The sequence below is a fragment of the Dasypus novemcinctus genome, chromosome 13, assembly GCF_030445035.2.
Source record: "Dasypus novemcinctus isolate mDasNov1 chromosome 13, mDasNov1.1.hap2, whole genome shotgun sequence".
Lineage (NCBI taxonomy): Eukaryota > Metazoa > Chordata > Mammalia > Cingulata > Dasypodidae > Dasypus > Dasypus novemcinctus.
In genome coordinates, this window is record NC_080685.1 from 79,533,131 (window position 1) to 79,551,242 (window position 18,112).

Sequence of the window (18,112 nt, forward strand, 5' to 3'; positions counted from 1 at the left end):
GAACCAAACGCAGGACCTCCTGTGTGGGAGGCAGGAGCTCAACCACTTGAGCCACATTCACTCCCTCAAAGGCAATTTTTGTTGCCTACTTTTTCCCTCAGCCTATAGGTCATATTTTCCTGTTTTTGCATTACTCAATACTTTTTGTTTGAAACTGGATGCTTTAGATAATATATTGTAGCAACTTTGGTTTCCATCTCTCTCCAGAGCTTATTTTTATTTGCTTGTTTATGTGTTTAATGACTGCCTGTGTTCTTTTAATGAAGTCTACCATACCTAAAGTAAGGGGGAAATGGAAAGGAGAAATGAGTTTATATGGCTACGAGTTTCTAAAAAAGAGTCTGGAGGCTGGCAGAAGGATTGCCCTCATGCACAACTGAGCAGAGTCAGAGAGACAGATAAAGCAGATACAACCCCCAGATATTGGTTCCTTTGAAGGCTAAAGAGACCCATGAGAGTTATGGTCATGGCCGATGGGGTTAACTACCAGGGCAGATGGCCCCTCTTTGGAAATGGTGTTTATGTGTGATGAATCTGGACTCAGATGGGATCTCCCTTCATAAGACTTTCATGCTAATGTGCTGGAGGTGCAGTTAATGTTGGGATTTAAGATATATTTAGGGGATTTGAATCTCTGGACTGACAATGTGATAGCCAGGTCCTGAGCCTCAACAGACTCCAGCACCTACAATCTGATTTATTGGACTTACCACACTCAGCTAAGATGGAGTTGAAGAAGGACAATCACCACACCATTGAGCCTAGAGTGATTACAACTGAAAATGGGAGGATTGCATCCAGCATCCATGTGGAATCTGAGCCTCCTCTTGACATAGAGGTGCAATGGACACAACCAATCCAATGTCCACATAGAAGAGGTGGCATTGGATTGGGAAAAGTGGACATGGTGGACGATGGGTATGGGGAAAGGCAGGAAGAGATGAGAGGTGGAGGCGTCTTTGGGACATGGAGCTGCCCTGGATGGTGCCTCAGAGGTAATCACCGGACATTGTAAATCCTCACAGGGTCCACTGGATGGAATGGAGGAGAGTATGGGCCATGATGTGGACCATTGTCTATGAGGTACAGAGGTGCCCAAAGATGTACTTACCAAATCCAATGGATGTGTCATGATGATGGGAACGAGTGTTGTTGGGGGGGGTGGGGTTGAATGGGACCTCACATATATATATATTTTTAATGTAATATTATTACAAAGTCAATAAAAAAATAAATAAATAAATAAATAAAAAATAATGAAGTCTACCATAACTTTCCCCCAAATCCCCTGGTAGTATTAAGCCTCTGATAACTTCTGCAGGCAGACACAGTTTTGGAGCTTCTCAGTCACTATGGAACTGCAGTAGAACTAATTGGGCCCTCTTCCACTCTTTCCTTGGTCACATCCAGCTGTTAAAAACCAGTAATTGTTGGTAGATTGTTCTATTGTTTCCAGCAATGCCCAGTGACATAAAGTCCTCTAAAACTAATCCAATCAAACTGTAGAGCTTTCCCTGGAAGAATTTTGTGTGTGTATGTGTGTGTGTTTTCTGTTGTTCATTTGCTTTTTAGGTACCAGGTGCTGGGGCTTGAATCAGGGACCTCATATGAGGGAAGCCAGCACTCAACCACTTAGCCACAGTGGCTTCCCTGAGTTGCATTTGTTGGTTTGTTTTGCTTGTTGTTTGTTTTTGTTTTTTCATAAGGCACTAGGGAACTAACCCGTGTAGGAGGTGGGCACTTAACCACTTGGGCCACATCTGCTCCTGGAATATTTTCTGAGGTCAGTGTTTTATATTTGTTCTGACCCCAGGAAGATTCCTCTCAGTAGTCTTATTCACCAGTTCTCTCCTCCAAGCAGGGCTAAAGTCTATAATGTATCTTCATTAGGGCTATGAATCTGCTCCCAATTGTCTTTCACCACAATTTCCACAGTAATGCTTAAAATTTCTTCACTTTCTGACTAGTTCCTTCAAGAAGAGATTAGGAGCTATCTGTTTGAGAACCTGTTTCTCCCATGAAAAACCTCTGAGCCAAGACTCTCATGCTAGAGTGGGGATATTTGCAAGAAGCATTCTCTCTCAGTGACACTCCCATATCTATAGCTGAGTACTTGGTGGAGGGAAGTGCAGTTACTTGAGGTCCTACTGGCTTGCTCTTCTTGGCATGAAACCACCATCTCAAGAATAAGGGAAAGGTTTTAGGGGCGCAGTGTTCTCATTTGTGCCATGACCAAGTTAGAGCTTGATTCCATAAGTGGGGTTGGGGCTGTAGTCTCTCAACTACACTCTCACAGGACTTAGTGGCAGGATGAGAAACACTGAATTCTGCTCCTTCCAGGAGGAAAGTCTTCCAGCAGGGATCTGGGGTAAAAGAGAGCCCTGTGTTCTTGACAGCAGTTTGGAATGTAGTTTTCACTTTCTTGAATTGAGAGGGGACAGAGAGGTATCAAATTTGGTTGAAATACCAGACTCTCAACTTTTTAATTGAATTTTCATGTCTTTTCTCCAATATATATTTATTTATTTGCTGTTTGCTTGTAGGATCATTTCTATAGGGTTTAAATTATTGTTTCCTTGTTTTTTTGTTTTAAGGGTTTTGTTTTTTTTTTTAGTTTCTCTGGGGAATGAGTCAGTAGCAAAACTCACACTGTCATATTGATGTTGATCTACTCATACTTGAAATTTAATAGATATTTCTCTAATATCTACAAGAAACAAAAATTAATTTAATTTACAGGCTTAGAGTTAAAGGTATTCATTTGCGTAGGTATAATTTTATTATTATTAAATTAGATTCTTACTTTCTGGTAACAACTTTCACCTGTTTTATCCGTTTCTTTTGGTATTTACCTCTCTATTTATAAATATCAATTTGCAACTTATTATTTTCAGGTTGAATTTTTAAGTATTTATTTAGTAAAGTGAAAATCCTCCAGTCTTCTACACCCACACTTTATATCACTCTAATTAAATCATAATTTATATAGTAAGCTATTTAAATATTTTTTATCTGAATCAGGTACTTTAAATGTACTTTAAATACATTTCCATTTTATTACTTCTGTTTTCCCTGGAGCTATTATTTATTTTGTTTTACCTGTTTACTTAGTTTTCCCTTTTTTCTTTTGGGGAATTTTGAGGTAATGTTCAGAATTGCAGTGCTCTTAAAAACGTGGTTTTAAAACTACTTGATAAAGATGAAAACAGGAAGATTATGCTCTTCAGATCTTCAAAAGCATATTTGAGCAATTACAAAAAACCAGACTGTCACATCCGGGCTTCAATTACTAGGAATAATCAATTTGTTACTTTGTTAAGTTACTATTTGCCATTGTTTCTTAACTGACACAGTCTTTTTGTCTAGGTGGTGATGTGGGCTATGGGTGGGGGGCTGTTCATCTCTTCATAGATAACCTGAGCTGTATGTGTCCTGAGCTGTGTGTGGGGGACAGTAAGACCTGCAGCCCTGCCCTTGGTAACCATGGCAACGACTCCAGCCCTGGAAAAACAATTTAGCAATGTAAACTCTATAAACTTTAAGTATTCAGGGAAAATGCAAACTAAATGTGCTAAAAGCTTACATGGAATGTATGGAGTCCATGCTAAAAGCTTACATGGAATGTATAAAGTCCATGCTAAAAACTTGCCTAGAATGTAAAAGATATGTGTTACTTCAAGCTTATTGAGCACTGAAACAAAGAACCATTTGGCCCTTCCTCTGTATAAAAAGAACTCAAAAATCTTGTTCGGGGCTCGGATTTTAAATGAGAAGCTCTGAGCCTGGCCAGTTGTAAATACATCCTTTTCTCCTTTCCAAAATTATTCCTGAGTCCTGGTCTTTTTGTACACAAATAATTGAACCTCTCTCAACATCTACACCAGTGGTACACTATTGATGTTCATTTATTAATGAACAGCTCTACCTTGGAAAACCCAAAAGGAAAGGAAAGCTATGAGTTCTAAAATTTATTCTTATATATTAATATTATTTTCTCTAAAAGCAAATACTCATTTTTAAAATAGTGATGTAATTTAAGCTTAAAAGTCCCAACTCTAATTTCAATTTCTCACATTTGCCTTTTTAATTGTCTCTTATTGTTATGGTAATCATACATCTCAGATCAAATGCAACTGGTTACCCCTCCAAGGAATCGCTGTTGAGTTCTCCATATAGTAGTGACTAATTAACACACTTCAAAAGCTTTTAACAGCCTTTTTAGAATATACTATAAATATAGAGACTCAGGATAAAATAATAATGAATACGTGTCTGGAAGAGATATCAACAATTTTAATGTGGCGACATATGTCATTCACTCTTATTAAATAAAAAGAAAATACACCCTCTAAGCAAACATGCCATATTAATTTCTGTACATTAAAAGAGCTAAAACATATTTGCACACTTCATTGATTACATAGTTAATTGGAACATCAAGAAAAATTGCATTGAAATATTGCTCGGTTTCTTGAAATCATTGATGTTAGAAACAAATACTCAGAAAGGGAATTGTGTAGTTATGTTTGTGTTAGACAACTAGTCCCAGGGGCACTGCAAACGTCAAGAAGTACCATTTTTGTCACACTAATATTACCTTTCACTGGAGGAAAGACATCTGACAAGCAAAGTCTCCATACTAGAATATACAAACTCCCTAGATACTTCGGGTTTTCAGTGATCTTAATCCAGTATGTTGGATTTCAGAAGAGTTCCAATGAATCAGAAAAGCTAGGGGAGTTCTTTTCTCCACACACACTGAACAAACAAGAACAAACACTGAACAAATCATTGCAAATTTGAAGAGGCTTCAGTGATTATGCCATTCACTCTTATTTTTATTATTTTTGTTTAAACAGTCTTTTTATTCTCAAGTGATATAAGTTTTGGAATTCTTAACTCATTTTTGAAGTTGGACCCTATCCCAACAGAAATTAATCAGTTTTTAATTAGTTTTGATTTAATGTACATGATGATATTCTGGGTGGAAAAGTATGATTTCTTTACAGTAGAGATTAAAGCTAATGCTTTGCTTTGATACAATTCAGAAAGTAAAAGAAATTTAAATAAGATTTGTAGAAGTGAGTTCTCAGCCATCTTTCAACTGACACACCATCACCAATACCTTAACCCAGATTGGCATCATCTTTTCTTGGGTTAGGAAAATGACCTCAAAATTATCTTCTCACAAATTTCTTCTAAAGAACTTTTTATCCAATGGTAAATTTTTAAATGCAAAACTGATCATGTCACTCTTCACCTTAAAATCTCCAGTGACAGAATAACCAGCAAGATGGCAGTGGGAGTAAGGAGCTCCTAGAGTCAGCTGCTGATACAGGGCAGTTAGTAAACACACAGAGCTATCTGGGGCTAGCTCAAGTACCTGTCTGGGGGCTCCAGGAGACCAGAGGGTATCCTGCAACATCCTTGAAGGAATGGAAAGAGGAGGCTACCCATCTGCAGAGAAGAATTGTAAGTAGAGCGCTCCATGCTATGGAGGCTGGTGCCCATCCTCCACTGGAGGCACAAGCCTCCTCAGGCACTGTTCTGTGGCTGGAATTGAAAGCTTCACTTCCCAAAAACAGGGGACAAAGAGACTGTTGGGCACTGATTTCAGCTACTGGGGAATAAATTCTGCAGGCTAAAGTATAATCTTGAGAACAGCTAAAGTTTGAGGCTGTCCAGGTCAGAAAGAGGCTATCTAACTCTGTGGCTGGCATGAAGGGAAGCAGGGGAGATGGAAACTCACAGTGCTGCTTGGAACGAGCTTCTTTCTATCCAGATCAGATTGCAATGCTAGCCTAGGACTCAGTGGCACCTCTAACAGGGAGGAAGCTGTGGGGAACTGTGCCAACCTCTCTGGAAAATTACTGGCCAAGCTGCAGAGGCCAGTGATGATCCTACTCTGAGCACGAGCTGCTCCAGAATCTATTCTGTGGGTGGAATTGGAAGCTCCATTTCCCAAAAACAGGGGATAGGAGACAGTTGGCTGCCAATTTTGACTACTGATTGGTAGCTTCTGCTGGCTAAGATAAAAGCCTGGGAACAGCTGGGGTGTGAATCTGCCCAAGGCTGAAAGAGGCTGGTGGTTACCATTTTGACATTGCCCCCAGCCTCAGGGGAAGCTGGGCTCACTGAAAATCACAGTGATGGTAGGAACCAGTTTCTTTCACCCAGATCAGCCTGCAGTCCTAGACTAGGCTTCAGCACCACCTCTGGCAGGCAGAAAGCTGGCAGGCCCTGCAACGGCCTGTTCAGATAACTGCAGGTACCTTTAGCTGACACAAACTAAAAATCAGAAGTCCACTGGGGCAACTGCAGTCATCTTGGACCTGCACTGCATAGATTGCTGCCCACACCTGCAGCTCCATCCATGCCCAGGCAGGGGAAAAAGGAAAGTGAAGCCTCATCAGTCTCTCTGGGCAATTACAGTCTAGGCCTACAGATTTGGATTATTCCACACAGCTCTGACTCTGTCCATACCATTGTTAAAGGAGAAACTTGGGAGAAACTTCATTGATTCCTGGCACAGTGAGGACAGCACGAGCCTCCACAGTTTATAGCACCAATTATAACCTTGGTACCTACTGCACAACCAGAAGGAGAAATGGCAGATAAACCTAACCTGAAGAGAAAACCTGCATTCAGAATAAATACTCTAGTAATACAGATGCCAAAGCACCAACAAAAAATTACAGTCCACACCAAGAAAAAGGAAGCAATGGCCCAGTTAAAGGAACAAGATGAGCCTCCACATGATATAAAGGAGTTGAGACAACAAATCATAGCTGTTCAAACAAATCTCTTTAATAAATTCAATGAGATGGCTAAAGAGATTAATGATATTAAAAAGACACTGGATGAGCACAAAGAAGAATTTGAAAGCATACATAGAAAAATAGATCTTATGGGAATAAATGAAATTTTAAAAAACTTTGGAATCATATAATAGCAGATTTGAGGAGGCAGAAGAGAGTATTGGTGAGCTTGAAGAAATGGCCTCTGATAGTGAATTTTCAAAAAAACAGAGGAAGAAAAGAATGGAAAAAATTGAACAAGGTTTCAGGGAAATAAATGACAGCAAAAGGTATACAAACATATGCATTATGGGTGTCCCGAAAGGAAAAGAGAAGGGAAGTGGGAAGAAGGATTATTTGAAAAAATAATGGTAGTAAATTTCCCACCCCTATTGAAGGACATAGATATTCATGTCCAAGAAGCATAACATAATCCCATCTGAAAAAATCTGAATAGACCAACTCCAAGACAAATACTCATCAGAATGTCAAATACCAAAGACAAAGAGAATTCCAAGAACAGCAAGAGAAAAGCAATGCATAACATAAAAGGGATACCCAATAAGATTAAGTGCTGATTTCTCCCCAGAAACCATTGAGGCAAGAAGACAGTGGTTTGATATATTTAAGATATTACAAGTGAAAAACTTTCAGCCAAGAATCTTATATCCAGCAAGACTGTCTTTCAAAAATGACAGCAAGATTAGAATATTCACAGATAAACAGAAATGGAGAGAATTTCTAAGCAAGAGACCAGATTTTCAGGAAATACTAAAGGGTGTGCTAGAGCCTGAGAAGAAAATACAGGAGAGAGAGGCCTGTAAGAGTCTAGAAATGAGGATTATGTCAATAAAAGTAAAAAGCATCAAAAGAGTGTGAAAATAAAATATGACAGATAAAACTCAAATAGTCAGGAATAAACTTAACCAACTATGTAGAGTACTTGTATTCAGAAAACTGCAACTCAATGTTAAAAAAAAAAATCAAAAAAGGTCTAAATAACTGTAAAAACATTCCATGCTAATGGATTGGAAGGCTAAATATCATTAAGATGTCAATTCTATTCAAATTGATATACAGATTCAATGCAATCCTGATAAAATTTCCACCAGCATTAAAGAAAAATTTGAAAAACAATCATCAAATTTATTTGGAAAGGTAAGGGGTCCTGAATAGCCAGAAAATCATAAAAAGGAAAAGCAAACTCTCATATCTGGGCTTTAAATCATATTACCTAGCTATAGTGGTAAAAACAGCATGGTACTGGCATAAAGACAGACTCATAGATGAATGGAACCAAATTTATGGTTCAGAAAGAGACCCTCACATACATGGTCAAGTGATTTTTGACTAGATTGTCACACCCACACAGCTCAGGCAGAACAGTCATTTCAACAAATGATGCTGAAAGAATTGGATATCCACAGCTGAAAGAAGGAAAGAGGACCCAGATCTCACACCTTATCTAAAAATTAACTCAAAATGGATCAAAACCTAAAAATAAAAGCAAGAACCATAAAACTTCTAGAAGAAATTGTGGAAAAATATCTTCAAGACCTAGCGGTAGGTGGTGGATTCTTAAAGGAGATAAGAGGAGGACTGAGATAGACTACTGATATTTAATGTACATAGAAGTTTTAAGTAGCTTTACTGTAAAAATGTGGAAATGTAGAGTGGATGGTAACAAATAGTGAGTAACAGCTAGTTTATATATGGGGATGTGGCTGAAAATGGTAGTCTGATTATGTAAATGGCAACTGACAGAATGCTAGAGAATAATGTAGAAACTGAAGAGCACAGTAAACCAGGAGGTGAATGAAAATTGTGGTTGATGGTACAGATGAAAGAGTGTCCTTTGTGACCTAGAGCAAATGTGCATCACTACTGCAGAGTGTTGGTAATGTGGAGAAGCATGGGAAAAATACAACTGGAGTGTCCTATGGACTATGGTTAGCAGTAATAATATAATATTCTTGCATTTATGTGAAAGATGTACTGTGTTGATAATGAGGCAGTATGGAAAATGTGAGCCAGATTTACTTTGAACATGGTAACAATCAGATATTATCTTATCTGTAGCAAATATTCCACCATAGTGTGGTGTATTAATGGAAAGGTGTTGTTTGGGAATTCTGCACATGTGCATGATTGTTTTATAAGTTTACAACTTCTGTCATAAAAAAAAATATCTTAAAAATTATTAATAATATTGTGGGTTGCGGGAAAACACACCAAATGTAAGATAAGGACTACGATTAGTGGTAAGATTTTGACAGTATTCTTTCATAATTTGTAACTAACATCTCACAACAATAATGGTGTTGGTGGAGAGTTGATATATGGGACCCCTGTATTATGTTATGCATGTTTGCTTTGTAAATTCACAACTTTTACTATACACTTAATTGTTTATATATGTTCATATATAAATGATATAAAGATAATAATAACAGAGTAGGTTGGGGGAAAATTACTTTGGTTAATAGTAATATTTTGACAATGCTCTTTAAACATTAGTTACAAAGGTTTAGCAACAATTCAAGGTATTGGTGGTAGGGTGAGTTATGAGAGTCCTGTATGATGTTATATATGTTTGTTTTGTAAGTTCACAACTATTATTATACACTTATTGCTTATGTATGTTATGTATGAGTGATATACTTCAATAAATTACTTTTAAAAAATCTCCAGTGACTTCATATGGTTTTTAGATAAAAAATCTAAATCTTCTCATATGATTTCTATGGTACTACTATAATAGCACTCTGTTGTCAAAATTATCACACTTCTTTACGATATGAATCTTCATGTATCATATATTATTCTCTGCTTTGACAAAAGTCCCAGTTTAAATGTTCCATACTCAAAGAAATCTTTTTTAACCTCTGAAACTTAGCAGTTCCCCCATTACATGGATTGCAATGTTCTCTAATTCTGTTTTGTAGTTTTTGCACCAGTCAGGAATTCAAAACTAATTTTATATTTACTTGTCTAATGCCTGTAATCCTTGTTAAAATTTAATTTTCATGAGACCAAGTTTATATCAGTTTTGTTCATCATTGGATCATAGTAAGAGTTCAATAAATATTTCTTGATTAATCAAATTAACAATGTTTCCAATCCAGACATTGCCTTGCCAGAAAATATAATACTATACTAGCTTGTAAATTCCATTATAATGCACCAAAAAACTCTGTCATAGAGAAGTTAGGATGCACATAGTGTGCAATAATTAGTGCCCAAGTTATATGCTTGCCACTTTTACCACCATCTAAAAAAGAATGTTTGAATAAAGTAAGCAACAGTAAAATCAATAAAGGAAAAATCTTGAATGCCCATCTTATCTCCTTTTTTTGTTAAAAAAAAGTTTTCATAACAACCAGATCCTTATTATCAGTTACAAAATGATGCAAGTTGCAATATAGTTCATGAAATTATAATTCAGGACCAGTAGAGTAGATTATAAATGGTATGAAATAAGTTGTAGGCTTAATTTTGTTAGAAAAACTTTAATAACAATTATTTTAAGCTCTTTTGAAAACATTTAAATTTGTCCCTTAACCCTCCCCTAGAGATGGCTCCTTTATTTGTTTTGCTCATTATTTTTGCTACTTGTCTGCATTCCTTATCCATTTGTTTTTTCTTTAGGAGGCACCAGAAACCAAATCCAGGACCTACCATGTGGGTGGCAGACACTCAACTACTTGAGCCACATTGGCTCCCTGCTGGGTTTTGTTTGTTTGTTTTTCTTGTCTGCTATTGTTTTGTTCACTCTCTTGCTCAGTTGCTCTTGCTTGTTGTTTGCTTGATATTTGTTTATCTTCTTTAGGAGGCACTGGGAAGTGAACCTGGGACATCTCATAATGGTCGGTGAGCACCCAATTGCTTGAGCCATATCCGCTCCCTCTTAATTCTTTATTGCTACTGGCAATAGATGAGTTGATGAAGATGACAATATTATAATTAGCTTGTAATTTACTTCCATTTGATTTTGTCTATAATACTTGGGGATAGGGAATACTATTTGTCTTCTCTAGGAACCACTGCCCTTGAATCCCCTAATATAAGAGAAGGGAAGAAGGCTAGAATATAATGAAGGTCCTTCAAAACCTGTTACATCATTCAGAACAACTCAGGGCAGAACACAGCAACCGCTTGAGATATTTTAAGCAAAAGGAATTTAACACAAGGAATTGGATGTTACAAAATTGTTGTAAATGTTGAAGTTATCCAGGAATGAATACCATGAGGATACAGAACTGACCCACCCAAGCAACTTCTGAGGTTGCCATTATATGAATGAATTCAGGGCCACACAACTACATCTACAATTGAGGAATTTGGGACCATGAATAAATATGCTACTGATGCTACGCAAGCACCATGATCACCTCTGTGCCCACAGGAGGCTGGAGGCTAGCCAATGGAAAACTGCTAGAGAAAAAACTCAAATTTCCACAACTTTGCTTACCAGAAGAAAGGGTCAAAATGAACAGAGAGATAGCCTCTGCCTCTTTTCTTATGGTAGGAGGACGTATAATAAAGAAAGAATAAGGAATTCAGGATAAAAACAGCCAGAGCCATTTTAACAATATAATGAACTGTTATTCTTTCTCTTTGTAATATAAATATTTGCTCAGTGGGAGAATGGTGGGGTCACTACATACAAACAACCATATATAAATATATATCATAGATATAATTTATTTCAGGGTTCAAAAGTTTGGAAGAAAAAAATAACCTCGGCTCAGCTGCTTAGTAGAAAAAGTAGTGGTAAAAAGGATTTTAGCCTTAGTTGTATTTTCTTTTTTATTGTTTGGTTGTGATCTTCCTTTTTTCACCTTTAAGAAATAATGCATTAATCTATTAGTTGTGTAGTTTAAATCAATGTATTAGACTTAATAAGACAAAAAGTGCATTTTGGCTAAATTATTAAAAAAAAAACAAAACAGTTTTAGTCACATTCCATACAATCCATCCAAAGTATATAATCAGTGGCTCTCAGCATAATCAAAAGGTTGTGCAATCATCACCAGTATTAATTTTAGAATATTTTCATTATTCCAAAAAGGGCAATCCCATACCTTTTATACCCCTCTATTATACTCTTAGCATTGGTATAATAACTTTGGTAACATTGATTAAAAAATATTACAATATTGCTATTCATTATAGTCCATGGTTTGCATTAAGAATGTTTCCCCATGTACCACCATATTAGTAACATCGTTAATGATGACATACATTTGTTCTAGTTCATGGAAGACTATTCTTATATTTACACTATTAACCACAGCCATCATCCACAGCAGGGTTCACTATGTTATACAGTCCCAAATTTATTCCTCTAGCTTTCTTTCTATTGACATATACAACCCTAAATTTTCCCTTTTAACCACAGTCACACTCTTAAATCAGTGTGTTAATTGCCCTCACAATAATGTGCTACCATCACCTCTATCCATTTCCAAACATTTACAATCAACCTTATTAAAAATTCTGTACACTTTAAACATCAGCTCCCCATTCGCTACCCTCATTCTATCACCTGGTCATGTATACTCCAGATTTTAACTCTGTGAGTTTACTCATTATAATTAGTTCATATTCTTGAGACCATACAATATTTACCTTTTTGTGTCTGACTTCTTTCACTCAACATAATGTCCTCTATTCATTTTACTGAAAAAACTTTCTTGAGTCATACCTAAATTATTTATTAAATATTGAGTATTTGACGATTTAAAGAAATTTGTATGGTGCACATGCAGTAATAAATTAAGTTTTAACTTAATGTTGAAAGACTAATTATTGCATTAATATTTTATATGTTACTATAAATTTCTCTCATTCTCCCAAGTGTGTGATTGCCTTTGTTCACAGACCAGGTTTATTAAAGAAATCCAGACCTGTGTACAGGGTTATGCAGTTTCCAATTTTTAAATCCTAAATTCCAGTGAACACTTCATCATAGAGAAAGGGTATGATGTAAACTTTGCAACCTAAGAAATACATGTATAGTTTCTGAGCACCACTGTATTTGTAGCAAAAAGGGATGCTAATGCAAAGTATCAGAACTTTGTTGGCTTTTGTAAAGGGTATTTATTTGGGGTAGAAGCTTATAGTTACAAGGTCCTAGAGAGTCCAAATCAAGGAACCATAAGAGGTATTTTCTCTACCCAAAGTCTGTTGCCATGTGTTGACACAAGATGGTGGGTGATGTCTGCAAGGGTTCAACCTTCCTCTTTCCTCTGAAGGTTTTATTGTTCCAACTTCTTCCAATCTCAGGTGTAGGCTGGCATAAGGCTTGTTTCTCTCCTTGGGGCTCATTTCTTTGTGGGCTCAGCTGCTCTGTTCTCTTCACAAATTCAGCTCTAGACTATGAGGCTCATCTCTCTTCCTGGCACCTCTGCTATGTCTATGGAGCTGATTCTCTTCCTCTGTGTTTTCTCTGAGTATCTACTTCTGTGTGAGAATCAGTTTTATCAGCCCACGAAGGGGGCAGTGACACTCTAATGCATGAATCAAAGCCCTAATCTTAATATAATTTAATCAAAGGCATCTCAGCTGAACCAAATACAATCAAAGTGTTATCACACCCAGAGAAACAGACCAGTTTATAAACATAATCTCTCTTTTTGAAATTCATAAGTAATCCCAAACTGCCACAACCACTAATAAAGCAAGTCATTTAACTTATCTCAGCCCCAGTTCTAAAAGTGTGCATTCTAAAACTTAACTTCATGCCTGTTTTGATGATGAAGATAATGTTTATGAATTACTGCCATCGTTAAAATACTTACTGAATTTTTGCCACTTAAACTATTGCCACATTTGCAATGTGGTAGAGAGATTTAGACTGGGGATAGCATGATTTTTGTTTTAGTACAGGCTAAAGCAGTTATTAACTTTTGGATTCTTAGATGTGACATAACTATTGAGAGCCTTTTTTAAATTTTATAGAATAAAAAGTATAAAACCTGCACTACGGAGCTCTGAATGATCAGGTAAATTGTATATAAGAAAAAACAATATAACTAAGCTGATGCAGCCAGTGCTTTTCATGTGATGATTGACCAGAGCTCCTCCCACTGTGATGTGTAGGTGGCATGGTTTGGCCAAAGAAATAGTAGGCAATCAAAGCCAGCATTATACACCACATTAGATAGTCTGGGATTACTTAATGGCATTCGAAACACCTAGAAAACAAAATCTCTTCCACTAATTCCTACTCCATCTTCTACCCCATATACCCAAGGAATTTTTAAAACAAAAGATATGAGCATATTATATATATTATATATAGTGCAAAAAGAGTAAAGACATATTTTTATATTACTTGGAATTATACCATTGTGGCAGTTTGATATTTTTTTATGAATCTCAAAAAGAGATATTATTTTTATAAAATGTTCTATTTCTCTAGGTGTGATACCCTTTGATTATATTAAATTCAAATGTTTTGCATGTACTTGATTATGTTAAGATTAGGGCTTTGGTTTGACAATGTCATTAGGGCATGGAAGGTTAAGTCCCTGTCCCCTTGATGGGCTACATAAAGGGACACTAAATCAAGAAGACAGAATAAGATACACAGGAGAAGGTACACAGAATACAGAGCGCTCCACAGACACAGAAAAGGAATGAACTTTGATCCTACCACCGGGGGAAGAGAGATGAGCCATTTGCCTGATAGTCTGCAATTGATTTGTGAAAAGACCAGAGCAATTGAGTGCAGAGAGAAACAAACTCTCCAGCCTGCAGCTGAGATTGGAAGAAGCTGGGCCCATAGAGCTTGAGAGAATGGCTGAACCCTCACAGTCATCACCTGTCATCTGGCTTCAATACATAGCAACAGACATTTGGTGAGGAAGTACCTCTTATGGTACCTTGAATTGGACTCTCTAGGGCCGTGTAACAGTAAGTTTTACCCCAAATAAATACTTCTTATAAAAGACAACAAATTTCTGGTATTTTGCATCAGCACCCCTTTTGGCTGACTAATACATCTACCTTTTAAATGATAATCAAAGATATGAATTTGAAGAAAACAAATGAAAATAACCACATTGTTCTGAATTGTTGCCTTTTAGAGTAACATAAATCATCAAAACTTTCATTTTTTATATACCAATGTGGTGTTGGATATATTTAAGTGATAGGATAATTTTTTGTCTCACCTTATTTCACACTAGTACTCCAACACAGACACAATGGTGCATGCATGCACATACACATAACAGTCAAATACCACTATCATCATTTTATATAGTGAAACTCATGGTAATACAGCTTTATTTACTACTACACTTTTAAGCATACAGTCTTTGCTTTTATTTTTTTGAAGATTATTATGATGCCTGTAAGGTGCTCAGCAATTTCAATTTTGTGTCAATAAGTACTCATGAAGAATAGAAGAAAGGAGAAAACAAAGAAAGTTGGAAGGCAAGGGATTTAACTGAAAAATAATCAATGAATTTCTTTCTGCCTCCTTCACATGTACTAAAAGTCCCTGTTGTGCATTCCTTAGACATTGAGGTTGTTAATATTCAAGAAGTTAAATGGAAATAGATATGCATAGTCAAATTTAGAAATAGGAGAATTATGAAAGGAAAATTCTCCAGTGACTTGACACAGGTTTACATTTGCTTTCTGCCAAAGGAATGAACATAGCTTGGTTAGGCATTATAATCAGTTAATCCTGGATCAGTTGGAGAAAGATGCATTTTAGATGACATAGAATGATTATTAGGCAAGTGTTCTTTCAGATAAATGGTTTTTGATATCCATTACCCTATGTTTGCCAGTACAATTTTTAAAATAATATTTTATTGAAGATCAGAAGAGAAACAAAGGACTGAAAAATTGAACTATTTCTAGGGTTAAAATACATTTTATATCTGTCATAGATAGTATATGAGAAACTAAGTGAAATATGTATACATGGAATAGAATTCCAAATAAATGATTTATCTACCTGTATTCTATAGCTCATATAAATGCTTGTGAATTTGATTTCTTATATAAAGAAAAATTCAAGATCCTTTTTTAAAGCTGCAGTTATAATGCAATGCCCTCTTTCCACTAACTGTTACATATCCCTTTCTAATAATATTTTATTGGTTCTTTGGGGATCATTTTTAAATTTCATTAAATAAAAAGATGAATGCTGTCACATCAAAAAAAAAATTCCAAACCTTCAAAAATGATTTATCTATTCTAACAAAAATAATAAAATCTGAGGATCCCACAAATATTTGAGGACAATTTCTCTGTGCTCTTGGGGTACATGTTGCTGGAAATAGCAAAATGAATGGTCTCAATGATTACATAATTTGTTAATGAGATATATTCTTACGATTAATTTATCAAAGTGATCAGCACTCTGATTTCAGCAGCATGAACTATTATTCAGCATTATGAAAAATATTCACCCTAAGTAGAGAAAACAAAGCTTGTATTAAATTAGGTATGAAAAATAGGGTGAGGTTGTTATGGAGAAAACCATTAAGGAAGAGTTTGGCAAGAGCCAGAATGTTCTAGAGAAAAGAGAATAGGCTTTGGTTTTTGAAATACCTCATACTTTAGTTTCCTTGGCTGCTCAATAAAACACCATGCAATGGGTCAGTTTAAACAATGGGAATTTGTTACCTCATGGTTTTGAGGCTAAAGGAAAGTACAAATCAAGTCATCATCAAGGCTATGCTCTCTTCCCTAAGACTGGTATTCTGCGGCTGGCTGCCGGTGATCCTTGGTTTCTCTGTCACATAGCAATGCACATGGCAAACTCTCCTATACTCTCCCTTCTCTTCTGGGTTCTATTGACCTTCAGCTATTACTTCTTGGGGCTTTCTTTCTCTAAGCCTGAATTTCATTCTGCTTACAAAGAACTCCAGTAATAAGATTACAAACCATCCTTATTGAGGTGGGACACACCTTAATTGAAGTAACCTTATCAGAAAATTTTACTTACAATGGGTTCACACCTACAGGAATTCATTAGGTTTAAGGAAATGTTTTTCTGGGATACATATGGTTCCAAACCATCACGTTTGGAAACTTGCTATACTATTGTGATAACTTTAGGCTTAATTCACTCCTTTATAAAATGAGGACAATAATGCCTTCTTTTCAGAGATGAAGATTAAATTTGGAATTATATGCATACTGCCTGGCACATAAAGAGGATCAACAATTCCTAGCTAATAATGTTATTCAAAGAAAGTAATATTTGAACTCATTCTCGAAAATCCTTGCATTTCTACAGAGGCTATATTGGGAACACTTTTTTCATCTGAGAGAAAAGCATAAATACTATATAAAAATGAAAGTTCATCACATGGACATAGAAGAGCAAATATTCTGTTAAGACTAGAACTTGAACATAGAGAGCAATGGAGACTTCTGGTTGCCAGTCCAAAATATAAAGAGTTTAAGAATTTTCTCTCCCATTCTAACAACAACAAAAAAAAAGGTTTAAAAAACTGATAAGCAACAACTTTTATTAGAACTCTCAGAGAATTGAAGTTACAGGAAAAAAGCAATGCTCCACAATCTGGAGAAAGATGTGGATTCAGAGAATCACATTTTTCCAGAAGTCCAAGAGAAGAAGCTCCTAGGTAGAGCCAGTAATGGTGGGAAAACATAAATTGTTACTGATGATTTGCTGGAGACTCAATATGGAATGACTTGTGAGTTTAAAAAACAAAGCGAAACTCCACAGGTTCAATTCTTAGGGTAGTACCAGGAGCCCTAATTCTGCATGTGAAGATTAGAGAAAACTTCCCTTCATATTTCCAACAGGGAGAGGGGAAAAATAAACATTTTGAAATATACCCCAGCCTTCTGTTCCCATTAAAAAAGGACTATACTGAAAAGCAACTATTATTTCAAAACTAACCAACTTGGGCAAAGGGAAATACCCAACTCTAGCTCCCTTTAGCCTGCCTGTTCCACCTAAGGTGGGAGGGAAAGTTGAGAAGCACTCGTGAAGGTCACATGTACCCACATAGTGGGTACAGGCCCACTAATAGACTGAGACCCAATCATAAGATTACAGAACACTTACCATTCTCCCCACATTTTGCCACCATATCAAAAGGGCAACTCTTTAATAACAGGGATTACAAGAGAAAGAACTGCAGAGCTCAGACCTCATTTCAGAAGTCCCTAGAAAAATCCAAAAACAATAGGGGAGATGAAAACAGGGACATCAGAGAGAATTTTAGCCTCTGAAGCTACAGCTACAACAAACAGTAAACAAAGCCTAACATGTAGCTAAAAAATATACAACTTCACACTAAAGGTCTACTTAT